The sequence below is a fragment of the Rhamphochromis longiceps genome, linkage group LG5, assembly GCF_057381845.1.
Source record: "Rhamphochromis longiceps isolate RC_006_pf linkage group LG5, R_longiceps_female_GT1.1, whole genome shotgun sequence".
Taxonomy (NCBI): Eukaryota; Metazoa; Chordata; class Actinopteri; order Cichliformes; family Cichlidae; genus Rhamphochromis; species Rhamphochromis longiceps.
Genome location: NC_140561.1, coordinates 41,087,535 through 41,099,820, shown reverse-complemented (window position 1 = coordinate 41,099,820; position 12,286 = coordinate 41,087,535). Strand labels below are relative to the sequence as shown.

The window sequence follows — 12,286 nt, the reverse complement described above, 5'->3', positions numbered from 1 at the left end:
TTTTCAAACTTTTGGGTTACGAGAAGGAAAGGGAAGATTGGGTTATTTTTTTCTATTTTTGAAGCTTTGGGTTGAAGGTAAAGAAAACGTGCTGTGGAATAAGCCCGCTTTATCACGCCGGGAGATGAGCTTGAGATCCTTTAGGCGCTTTCCCTCCTCTCCTCCTGAGCTCTCGTGGGCTAAAATAGGGGGATGAGGCATCCCGAGTGTTACTGTGCCCACAGCTGACTACCCTTCTGTCGCTGTGAGTCATGCTCTCGCCACGACTCGAACACCACTTGTCGATGCGCATTTGTCAGAACTCGAAAATAAAATGGTCATGAGATGTTTAAAGAGCCTCGCGGGCTTTAGGAGGCGTGGGACGGCGAGGGCTATTCTTAGCCTGAGATAACAACGGGGCTTTGGTTGGCGAGCAGATTGAGGGGTGCGAAGCGGGCGAGTGCTGCCGAAGCTGGTTTCAGACACCGGCCTGCAACCCAACAGGCCTGCTGCTTTGTCTCTAGCTGCTTCCTTTATCATTAACAGTCGCAGCTTTCATCCGGCGTAAGCGCTTCATCGGGCTTACAGCGTTCAATGCAGATCCCGTCAGTCTGTCAGGGCTCACGGGGAGTTTCCTCCGTCTTCAGTTGCTGGAGTTCAGAGGCTGGAAGTCATTTCAGGCCCAGCGCATTTTATTTCCTGCTTGCAGGATTAATTGATCCTGATGCCACTAATATCATCAGAGAGGAGCTGCAGTGGGGCGATGGTGGCAGGAGAACTCGTTTGTCCTTCCACGGCGAGCTCATCTGTGCGGATGCTCGCTGACTAATGTCACACATGCTTGAAGTGAGGGCCGTGTTGACCCGGCAACAGGAAGAATCCTCCACCGTCCTAAATAAGGAGGACGCCCCCCTCAGGGGGAGGAGCTGCCCAAAGCTTGTGCTCATAGATCAGCGTAGGACTGCCTTCGCACTCTGCTCTCGCTTCGCCATGGCGCATTGCTACAGCAGAGATGCTGTAGATGCTTAAAGTCCTTCACTTGGGGCGGCCACTCCTCCTCCCACGCTACAACCACCACCTCGGCTTTGGAGGTGTTACCTCACATCGTAGTCAGGTCACACTTGGCTGGAAACCATACTGGTGAATTTTAAGTTCGATTACAGCGGAAATTCACAGTGACGATCTTGTTTCTGTTACTGTAGTCGCTTCACTTAAGCCCTGCATCCCCCTCCACGATCCTGCCACAGCTCACATTCATTTCCTGCTTTTCTTATTTGCTTTTGGTCGATTTGCAGTTTAAGTTCAAAGACATTTACAGAAAACAGCTGAGATCTAAATGCAGAGCAAAGCGTGGAATCGATGAGCCTTATCTTTCAGACCTTTACTTGTAAATGAGTGGCAGCGGCGCCGTCCACAGGTGAGTAAAATGTCCCCTGAAGCCTGTTTGTCACGTGCACGTGCGGCTCTGCGGATGCACGGTGGCAGCTTCTTGCAAATCTGACATCGGCTGCTGCAGAGGGAGACGGAAAGCAGAGCCGGTCATAATGAGCGATGCTCGGCGCGGCGCTCGGGCCTGTAGTTGCTGATATGGATCCATTTTAGAGCTCAGCAGGGGGCGGACGTCGATCTTGTAGTGCCGCCTCGGCGCTCGTACCTGTGGAGCGCTGCTGTGGCTCATATTTGTTTGGATCAGTTGCCGACGTGCCTCATGAACATCAGAGGTCAGAATCAGCTCCTTGTTACTTCCTTCTGTTTGCCCGGTTGCCGTGGCAGCAGCAGATATCCCAGTCCCCCCCCCCCCCCTCCTCCCTGTGTGTGCTCACATGTCACACTTCTGATTTGGGAGGAGAGAAAACAGGGTGGCAGTTCAGTAATTAGTTCTGGAGCATTAACTGCTTATCAGTGGGCGCTTTTATTAGCCCCCCTGTTTTGGCTGGTTAGCCTTCTGGACATGGAGCCAAATGGCGCTCCAAGTTGTCCGGTCAACCATGGAGGAATTCCTCCGCCGTGCCAGAACCCTCGGTGCCGGGAGAGGACCTAATTGTGATTCGAAATCGGTGTCGACACAGCGGCCACACGCTGCTGCGTGATTTTCACCGCCGAGATGGAGTCTGATTAACTGAAATGCTTCCAGCAGCGAGCAGATAGAGCGATAGGACCGGAGCCTGGGTGGTGCCGTTTGATTTGCTGGGCCAAGCATTTTGTAACCATCAGGTCGACCCGTCTGGGGTTGGGGCTGCTTTTTGTTTCACAGAGCAGAAGATGTTAGATGTGAAATAAAGTCTGAAACACGATAGATTTGCTGTTTTTCTGGGTCCAAACTGATGAAAAGTCTTAAAGGCTGGGAGGATAATCGTACACAAGCCCTCGGTGGCTTGGATGTCAACAGGAAACACCAACTTAAATACCGGACAGTTTCACAGCGTGTTCATGTTGAGCAGATTTTAAATCCATAAAGAAAGAAGAGTGTGGGAGATGCGGACCTTTAGCCCACACAGGCCGAAGGTTAATGCTTCAATATTAACTGGACAGATGCTCATGGACTCAGAATTCATATGATATTGAATATTTGTGGGTCATCTCCTGTTTTCCCTCAGTGGTGACCCATCTGGAGTGTCCAATCCTTTCATAGGATGGATGGAATAATTTTATTTCCAACACAAGTGAAAAAACCCGAGAAAAGAAAAACTTAAAAACATCGAGTTTTCATGAAATACACAATGTTTAGCAGAAGTTTACACTTTTTCTGTTCCCACCCCCTTATTTTATATTCCAGTATTTACACATCAATATTCAGAATATGACATTATACAGTCCACACATGTTTACTATATACAGGCTACACTCATATATGCTACACTCATAAACTCAGCACCCTGTGGTTAACACCCACTATGTGTAATGTTTGAGATGTAATCTGTGAAAGTCTCCTACTGTCGGGATTACAGTTCGGCTCGTCCAAACAGAAGCTTCCAGACGTTAAACCAGCACCAACCTGCGCTGCAGGTGTTCGGTCTGGTTTTAGCCTCATGCTAAATCGGCACGTGTTCAGAAACTAGAAGATCAGAAACGCTTTCATGGGAAACGTGAGAAGTTTAGCGTAGTTTGTGGTCTGTGTCCACTCGCCCTGATCGCAGGGGATCAGTTTAAGCTTCTCATTCAGGCTGGAAAACATCAGTGAAAACAGGGGATTGTAACCCAACCCAGTCATGGGCGGGACGCCACCTGGTGGATGTTTCCCCAGCACCGCTGTCCAACGATGAAAGTTCAGTTTAATAAAACCTGATTGTAAAAGCGTTTCTTCGTTTCTGCTCCTTCTTCTCTGCCGGTGATCTTCAGATTTTCTGTTTCTTGGAGCGGCATCGGTCAGGTTTCCATTCTCAGGCTGCTGTTTCATGACGTGCAATAGATCTTAGTGAGGTGCTGGAAACAGGCTCGCATGTGTGGACATGTTGCTTCAGGAATTCAGCTTCAGCCATGGAGAACTGCCCGTTAGCTGGGGGAGCATAAAAGTGCCAAACAGACACAAATGTTTGCATGAACTCAGTTTTACTTTGTTGACGATGTCTGTGATAGCAACGCGCTGAAATAAAAAAAGATAAGCGCTTGTTTGCTTATCTCGTGTGTGGTGTTAAAAAAGAGACTGTTATCAGGCATGTGCTGCTGCTGCTGCTTTGGAGACGATTTGCATGCTTTATTATTAAAAATTAATGAGTGTGGTGCAAGTGTGAAAGAGGAACCAAAGAAATGACACATGAAGAGGAAAAGCAGCATTTTTCACATTTGTCTCCGGCGGTGGAAACACATTTCCTCTGATGGATTTATGCTTCTTCTGCTGCTCATTTTTTTTCTGCTGCACTCCCTCTCAGAGCATTTTTTTTTTTTTGTATTAATATGAAAGCTGCACAAAATTAATATTTTGGACACAAAAGGAGATGGCCTGCTTTTATCAGCAGAGAGGGGAAACAAACGTCCAGTCATTGGACGGTCGCACAATTTCTCTTTTTCTTTGGGGGGGGTTGATTTTAAAAACAACGTCACAGCGTCACGCCGAGCTCTGACTGTGACGTGTTGCTCTACACCGATCAGGGATTCATTGATCAAACAACCAGGAGAGTCATCCATAATGGAAACGATCATTGGCTCCATCCCCGAATAAAGATTTAGAAATGAGCTCCACCTCTGCGAGTTACAGCAGTAAGATGCTGATTACACACTGATGCATGATTAATGATGAGCTAATGACACAACGCGACTCTCAGCGCGACTATTTTCCTTCATTGAGGTCGCTGACTTCAATTAAATTTGTCTGATTACACCTCAAATTTTGGCTTTAGTTTAAAAGGTGTGTGTGTGTGTGTGTGTGTGTGTGTGTGTGTGTGTGTGTGTGTGTGTGTTGTTGACTCAGGCAGACAGCTCGGCCCTTCCACCTGGCCCGGAGCTTTTAAAGCATCAGCGACAGACAAATACAGCCGGCCGAGGAAATGAGACGTGAGAGAAGCTGACATGTTAAATCTAACAGTCAAACACCACCCGGCCAGCTTCACACCTGCCCCTCTGTGTGTTTGTGTGTGTGTGTGTGTGTGTGTGTGTGTGTGTTGTGCAGTTGGTTTCTGAGTAGGTGACTTTACTGGCGTGAATTCAAATGTGTACACACTTGCATACATGCATGCACACACACAGGAGTAAAGACTCCAGACTGCAGAGATGCATTCTTGCAGGAGGAGAAGAAAGACGCAGCGTTTAAACGTCCGTTTGCGTGTTCGGCGATCAGTTCTTCAGTTCCAGTGACGTTTGGATGAACGTGTCAGTTAATTGGCTACAAACTCTCAGCAGAGAAAACTGAAAAAACATTTTTTCGCTGTTCATGAGATCTGTTGCTGGTTGTGTTCTTAATAATCACTTCAGCATTATTGCTATTAGTGCGTTAGTGCTGCAGTTAATGGTTATTATGCTTAAGACTCAATTATTTCTCTCAGATAATCAGATTAAGCTCCCGGAGCCTGAGATCCTGATGATGGCTTCTTCTCTCTGATCAACAATCACAGCAAAGTCAGATTTATTCTTGGCAACAATACCGGAGTTAAAAACACTCAGAGAGAACAAAAACTCTCACAGCTCGGCTGCGCAAACAACAGCAGTGCAGGCTGCAGTCATTAGTGCGCATTAAACATCTTTAATATTCACAAATGAGGCTGATGTGAGGAAACCTGATGGCAGTTACCAGCATCAGCCACCAGCTTTTCTACTGATGGGTATCAAACACTGAGAAAAGATTATAACTAAAAGATAGGACGGTAAACTCACGCGGGCTGACTGCTCAGCCCGTCACAGGCATGATGGGTAATTCCTACTGTTTCCACAGATTGTATTAAACATCTGGACTGTGGTGTCAGTCTGCACCCCAACAGGTGTGTCCACGCTGCTGTCGGCTCTCTGCGCCCCTAAAAGCTTTAAAATATGCATCTGAACAATGAGAGGTACACGACGGTGCCACAGCCGGCCTGATGCCCTGCGATGTTAAAGTGTCATTTCTCTTAGCTGGTACAAGAACTGGTCAGCTGTGACGAGCTGTGGGTGGACACCAAAAGCAGAAGGTCGAAGTTAGAAGCATGAGCTTCCTCTGCAGGACGTCTGGGCTCGGCCTCTGAGGTGAGGAGGCTCCTCCTCCACATCAAACAGATCCAGCCGTGGTGGGTCAGCAGGACCTCCCAGGTGGGTCGTTTCGGGGATGTCTGACTGGGACCCTGAGGGCAGACTCAGGACCTGTGGATGGATTAACCAGGAAGGCGAACCCTCATCGCTCTTTAAGAATAGAAATGTTGCACATCGGCGTCCATCGCAGTTCCACCGTCACATGTGCGTGACACGGCGGCAGCCTGTGATGAATGACCAGGTGTTGGTCTGAAACCAGTGAATCAATGGCTTCAAAGTTTATCAGTAATATTTTTTGGCTAAATTGTCTTAACTTTATCAGGTTCGTCGATTTCTTTACAATCTGCTTTTGCGCGTCTCCGTCAGTGAACGCCGCCACCGCTGCAATAAAGCCTGATATTTCCTGGATAATCCACTTGTGTGATAAACATAAATTTGGCGACGACTGCAGAGACATTGAGTTTCAGATACATCCAGAAGCTTCCAGCTCTCTGTTAAAGGAGCTCGCATTTCTGCAGCAGGAAGTAAACATGAAATGTGTCACGGCGGATGAATGCTCATCTCCGAGCCTATTTGCAGATTTGTGTAACGGATCAGGATGTCATGACTCACCCATTCATCCAGTTATTCGCCCTCCTTTTCATCCACCCACCCTCCCATCTATCCACACACTCATCCACCCATCAAGCCGTTTATTCTCTCCACCCATTCATCCGTCAATCTGTCTTTTATGACAGGCAGTCATTCAGGGGACGAGCGCTGCCGTCTGCCAGCTCGCTCTGATGATTCACGTCCTGGAGACGCCACGGTGGCGGTGCATGCGCTCGGCGTGTTTGTTGGCGGGCGGCGGGGATGGAGGAGGAATTTGGGAATGACAGTGGATGTAGTAATGGGATGAGCTGATTTATTAGGACTGCAGAAAGGCATGGCAGAGGGTGAGACAGGGAGAGAAATGGGGTTAATAGAAAGCCGTGGCGTGAGAGCGGCAGAGAAAATGAGCACAGAGGTGGAGGATGGGTGGAGGTGGTGACAGCAGGAGGATGGGTGAGTCGAGGAAAATTACACGAGGGAGCAGATTATTGCCTTTGAGCATCCTTCCAGCGCTGCGGACCTCAGGAGGACGGTATTGTTGACGTCGCTGCCGCTTCAGAGCGTTGCACTCTGATTGGCCGATAGCCTTCAAGGGCAAACAGACTGCAGGTGGAGCTCACACCCAAACTCCCCGCTGTTCGCGATGTGGCGGCGGAGTCTTATCGACGCCACAAAATCTCGCCGCCTGCCGACTTTCAGAGAGAGTTTAAAGCAGTTTATCAGATCTAAGAATCATCTGAAGACTTTTATTGGAGGCTGAAACCTTTGCTGGAGTTCAAACTCAAATACCCTAACCCCTAGCACAAAGGTGAGCTTCAGGACGATGATCTCTGCTGACGACAGGAAATGAGGGCGGTCCAGCTGCTTGTAGATGGTTATGGTCTCTCTTTGTCTGTAAGGTTGGGTTTATGAAACCTGTTCTCCATCATGTGATGTGATTTTGGTGTTAAATGGTGCCTTTACTGTCAATCTGCATCTTCTCAACTTGTTTTTAATTGCCTGGAGTCACGACCTTTGTTCAGGATGAGATGTTTCTCGTCGTCCTTTTGGTTTCCTCCAGTTCAGAGAATCGGAGACTGAGCCAGTCGTATTTGGGAAGGAGTGTCCCACTCTAGGTGATAACATGTGTAGCCCTTTAAGTATGTGAAGTTATCGTGGCACTTATTAATCATTCAGAGTCTAAATACTCTGTTTGCTCAGAACACAGATGTCTCGACATTTATTGGTCCATTGTTTACGCTTTACTGCTCACGTTAACGATGTCGTATATAAAAGGATTGCTCTGAATTTTAAGAGTTATCTGTACTTATGAATTCAAATTTCACCTGTTTCCTTCTACACACCTACAAGAAGAAAGTTGACTGAAAGAGGTGGAGCTAAAACGCCTGCACTGACACTCAGTATAAACCAAAGAAGGATTATTTTGAATGGTGACTCATGCAAAGCTGCTCTAGGAGAGTCCAAGAATAAAAACGCGAAGCAGGAAATGAGCAGAACCGGTCCCATCCGGCTTCTGACACGTTTCTGCGTCAGGTTCAGACTCAATGTTTTTGTATCCTGGCGTCACCAGTGGTGGATACTCACAACCCAAAACAGTTCCTCTCATACCATCCCAGGAATATTATCCTGGGATGGTATTCCTATACTGAGGTAAACGACAGCTGTTGCTGGGGGGATGGAGCCGGTAACGATAAAACTGGTGAGGAGAAACATGAGTGTGAGAGTCTGTTTAGACCTCAGGATAACGGTGATATTTAGCGTCACGTAAAGCAGCGAGTGTTGTACATCCAACAATCGGCTGTCTGTGTGGAGGGATTGCCGGCAGCAGACGTACTGCTGCATGCAGAGATAGCTGCTCGCTCCTGCCCTAATGACTCCCCCTCTCTCTCTCTGCCGGCTGAAGTGGGTCTCTTGAAGTGCAGTCCTGTACATCCCGATAGCACAGAGCAAACAATGGATGTATTGGCCGTGCTAGTGAGGGTGTTAGCATCTCAGAATAACAACGAGTCGAGAGAGGACGCTCCGGTTGAATTACTGCACTTCAGAGAAAATCCTCGCCGTCTCTTCCTGCTCTATGAACAAACACGGCGCAGCCGAGCAGCCCGTCTTTGTCTTTACTTTTAAATTAAAGAGGGCAAAACAGATGCTGATTAGTTTTCTTTCCACTTGGTAAAATTAGATCTGCTCCAAGTGCCAGAACTTTATTCATGCATACATATCTGCTAAGTATGGCAAGCAAAAAGCAGGGGTTCATACAAACAAGCAGAACGTTTAAAAGTCTGTGTGGTTTCTTTGAGGGGGGGTTGCATGCTTCACTGTGCAGCCGTGAGGGGTGTGGAGCTCATCCTGAATGTTCAAACAGAATTCATATCATTCCAGCCGAGCTGTGCTGATTACAGGCCCGGCTCTGCAGAGGCTCAACACCTGGTTTGAGGTGAACTTAAATAGGAGCTCTGCCGTAAATCCACCTGTCGTCTCAGGACTTAAACACAGAGCAGATGACGGCAGAGCGCCTTCAAGTTTACTTTTTCCTGAGATCTTAAAGCACTTTGAAGGTTCCAGAAATGTCTCAGGTGATTGCTGGTGTGTTTTTTGGAGGTTTTACTGTTATTTTTGTGCCTTCGCTGGTAATCATATATATTTAGCCATTATCTAAATGTTCATTTTCTGGATTTTGCATAAAACAAAGTCAAATGGTTGGCGTAAAATCCTCGAGACGTGCCTTGTGTGTGCAGAGGACTTAAAGAAAGCCGAGCTGCAAAGACTCCATATCTCAGATCCTCCAAACTGTCACACTATAAGTAACTGAACCCAAATTACACTCCAATAACTTTGCAGACGGCACAAATTGCCGACTTTGAATGAAGCCAGCGTGAACGTCGTTGTTTTATGAAGCACTCTGCAGTTTTATGACTTGTTTTCTTCAAGCTGCAGGCAGCCGTCACCTACAGTTAAGAAACTCTTTGTGAAATTAGGTTTTTCCTTTTATTAAAAAGAGACGCATACAGCTCAGTTGGATTGGATTTAAAAAGGCTTCATTTTGTTGCTCACGTGGCAATCTGCAAACACAAACACCTGTAGTAAATACACGAGGGGAGGGGGGGATCAAACAAAATGAAGGCACAGATTTCAAACCCACCGACCGCACATTTTAAAATTACTCATTTCCACCTCCATGTTTTCTTCTTGGACTCTTCTAGAGCAACTTTGCATGATTCATAGTTCAACATAATCCTTCTTTATCCCGTCCTGGTCATTCAGCCAATCAGTTCATCCTCTGTCTGACCTTGTAAACATGCAAATATCCATCCTTGATGACATCATGCAGAGCCAATCGTAGAAAAAAAACTGCTAATCTGTCTGAAGGTGACGTGATTATTAGAAACTCTGGCTGTGTTTGAGCAGCAGGTATTTGACACGACCTCGTGTGTCTGAAATGTGAGAGTAGACCTCTGCATTTAGTCTGCCAGCAAACATGCCGAGCATCATTCACATCCTGAATTCTGCTCTGTAAAAACAAACTTTCTCTTATCATTCAAAGCTTAAAAAGAAAGAGCACCGCCCAAAAAATTAAGTCAAATGACTGCAAATTGCAGCTGGCTCCAGCTCGTATGTCTTTGAACTGAGGAAGTCATCGTTCGAGAGCCCAGCTGCTCGGCCGTCGCCGCTATGTTTGAGCTTGAACTCGAGCAAAGGTTCCAACCTGCGGTAAAGAATAGGTGAGCTTGAGCTCGGGGTCTTTAAATGGGAAATAAGAGATTCTTCCTGATTCGAAAGACAGACGAGGATTCATAGTGTTAGTCGAACCTTTGGTCTCAAAGTCTGTCCTCGTGCACCTGGAGCATTTAAAGTCCTGTTGTGCCTCTGCAATGGGCGTGTGATCCTTCAACTCGGTCATTACTTTTGGGCAGAAATGACAGATCTGGTGAGTCGGGCGGCCGGTGAGCTACGATTGTTTTAATGTGGCCAAAAAAACTAACGACATGGATTGTGGCACACATCTCGGTTCAGTCATTTCCTGCTGTTCTCCCTCAAGAAGCTCAGGACGTCACAGTAGATTAACCCAGTGTGTGACGGGAAACTCGCCCGGTAATGAATGTGAAAGCACTGATGTTGATAGACCTGCTCCCACGTTCTTCCTTTGGTACGCAGGAGATGCAGTGATTTAATTTCAAGACTCTGCGGCTCTTTGGAGTTTCTTGTTTTGACTCTTTCTTCGTGTTATTGTTACTGTTATTCCATCTTCTCCACGTCAGTCGGTCAGGCCTTCAGCTGCTGCCATTACAAACTCTGCCTTCTCCTTTTTTCTGCGGAGCATCTAAATCTCCTGATGTTCAGGCTCGAGCCTTCAACCTTTCAGTCAGTGCCAGGCGCTGCCTACTCCGCGTCCTTCCCTTTAGTGTTATCAGTTTCTCCTGTTTGTGGGCACTTATTACTTTTTCTTTTTTTGATAACACAAGTGCAACGTCACCTTCACAGAACCTTCTGCGGCACAGTGCTCTTAAATCAAAGCACGCCGAAAGTCTGCAGAGAAGATCACATTTTAATTGACTGATTAGCATCAAAGAGGCTTTTTTTCCACTTCACACAGAAGCTGCACAAAGGCCGAAGTTGTTGATGTGATCCAAAGACCAAAGTAGAGACAGGAGAGCAGAATAACCAAATTACCAACCTTGAATTGTCTCTTTTTAGTTTTTACCTGCACGTCCGAGTTTTGAGTCTTGAGCCTTTGTGTTGCAAGTCTCTGACAGTCTTTCTTTTCGGGCGTTTTCAGAGATGAGCTGTGCTCTCACACCTCCTCTAACCTGTTAGCGGCGTGCAGTCACGGCTGTATCAGCGCCGATGGCGTGTTCTCGTCGGTAAAAAATAAGCCACGCTGTCGGCGACTCCGTGTTCTCTCACATGTTTTCATTTGCAACAGTTTAGAGGGATTTCAGGTTTGATTCCTCGTGACATTTACCTAAGTCCGTCTGCGGCGGAGCGTCCGTAACATCCGCCACTGAGAGGAAAAACAAAAATGGAGTGATAAATATCAGCTGGCCGTCTCGCTCCATTGGGCTGAGATACATTTAGTAGACGGGGGGCATCTTTAACCTGGCCAAAAAATAAAAATCCACACCGTGGTGCCTTTAAAACCCTGCCAGCCAGTTGGAGGTCACATTGCTCGGGCTGTAAGGCTATCAGCCGTGGCCCGCTATTATCATAGAGATAAAGAATGGGGCCTCGAAGCCGAGACGTCTGCAGTGACCGTGGAGGGAGCGAGGGGAAGGGAGGTAGACGAAGATACGGTCTGGCTGCAGTGAATTATGTCCTTTGGGAAAAAAAAAAAAAAATTACCGGCTGGCAGAAATGTGAGTTAGCGGGCGAGCGAGTGGCGCTCTGGCCGTATCGCTGAGAGTACAACGAGCTGCACTCGCGAGTGACTCAGTAACACGCTGGCAGGCTGGTGGAGTGAGTTACTGCTTCCAGCAGATTGAACAAATTAATAAATGTTATTGATCACCGACCTGCTGCCTTTGATTGACAGAAAAGTCGATTTTTGATTGATTTCTTGTTGTTTTTGGACTGAAACATTAAAACCACCTCCTTCATGTTGTCTAGAAACCAAACGAGCTCTAACCCGCTGGGCCGCAGAGGCAGGAGGGTTGGGTGGTTGGACAAATGTGCTTGCTATCTTTGTTTCCCAATAAATATTGTGAATAAGTGGATGAACTCCAGCTCCACCATCTTGGACTGCTGCTGGGAGCGCTGGTGACTTCTCCTAGCAGAAACAAGTCTCCACCTGTTAGAGGTTCTGGTTCGATTTGGCAGAACCGGGACTAATGTTGTCCACTGCAGTCCAAGACGGTGGAGCTGGAGTTTGTCCTGCAGTTGGACTTGAAACAGCTGAATGGCACTGAGGAGAGCACCGAACGGTGACCTGAACATAGGGAAGCATGATGGGAAGGATTGGTGCTAGCTGGCTTGCAGCTTTAAAAATAAGAAAAAGAGGATTTTACATTCAAGTCAAATCAAATAGTTCTTGTAATAATTTTAGCTCTTCATTCCCACGAGCTTTGGT

At 47.1% G+C, this 12,286-nt stretch overlaps 1 protein-coding gene across 1 annotated transcript in view; it reads left to right on the top strand.

The window, feature by feature from the left end:
* dag1 (dystroglycan 1) overlaps positions 1–12,286 on the top strand; it is a 56,075-nt gene that overhangs the window by 4,200 nt on the left and 39,589 nt on the right. The window lies entirely within an intron of this gene.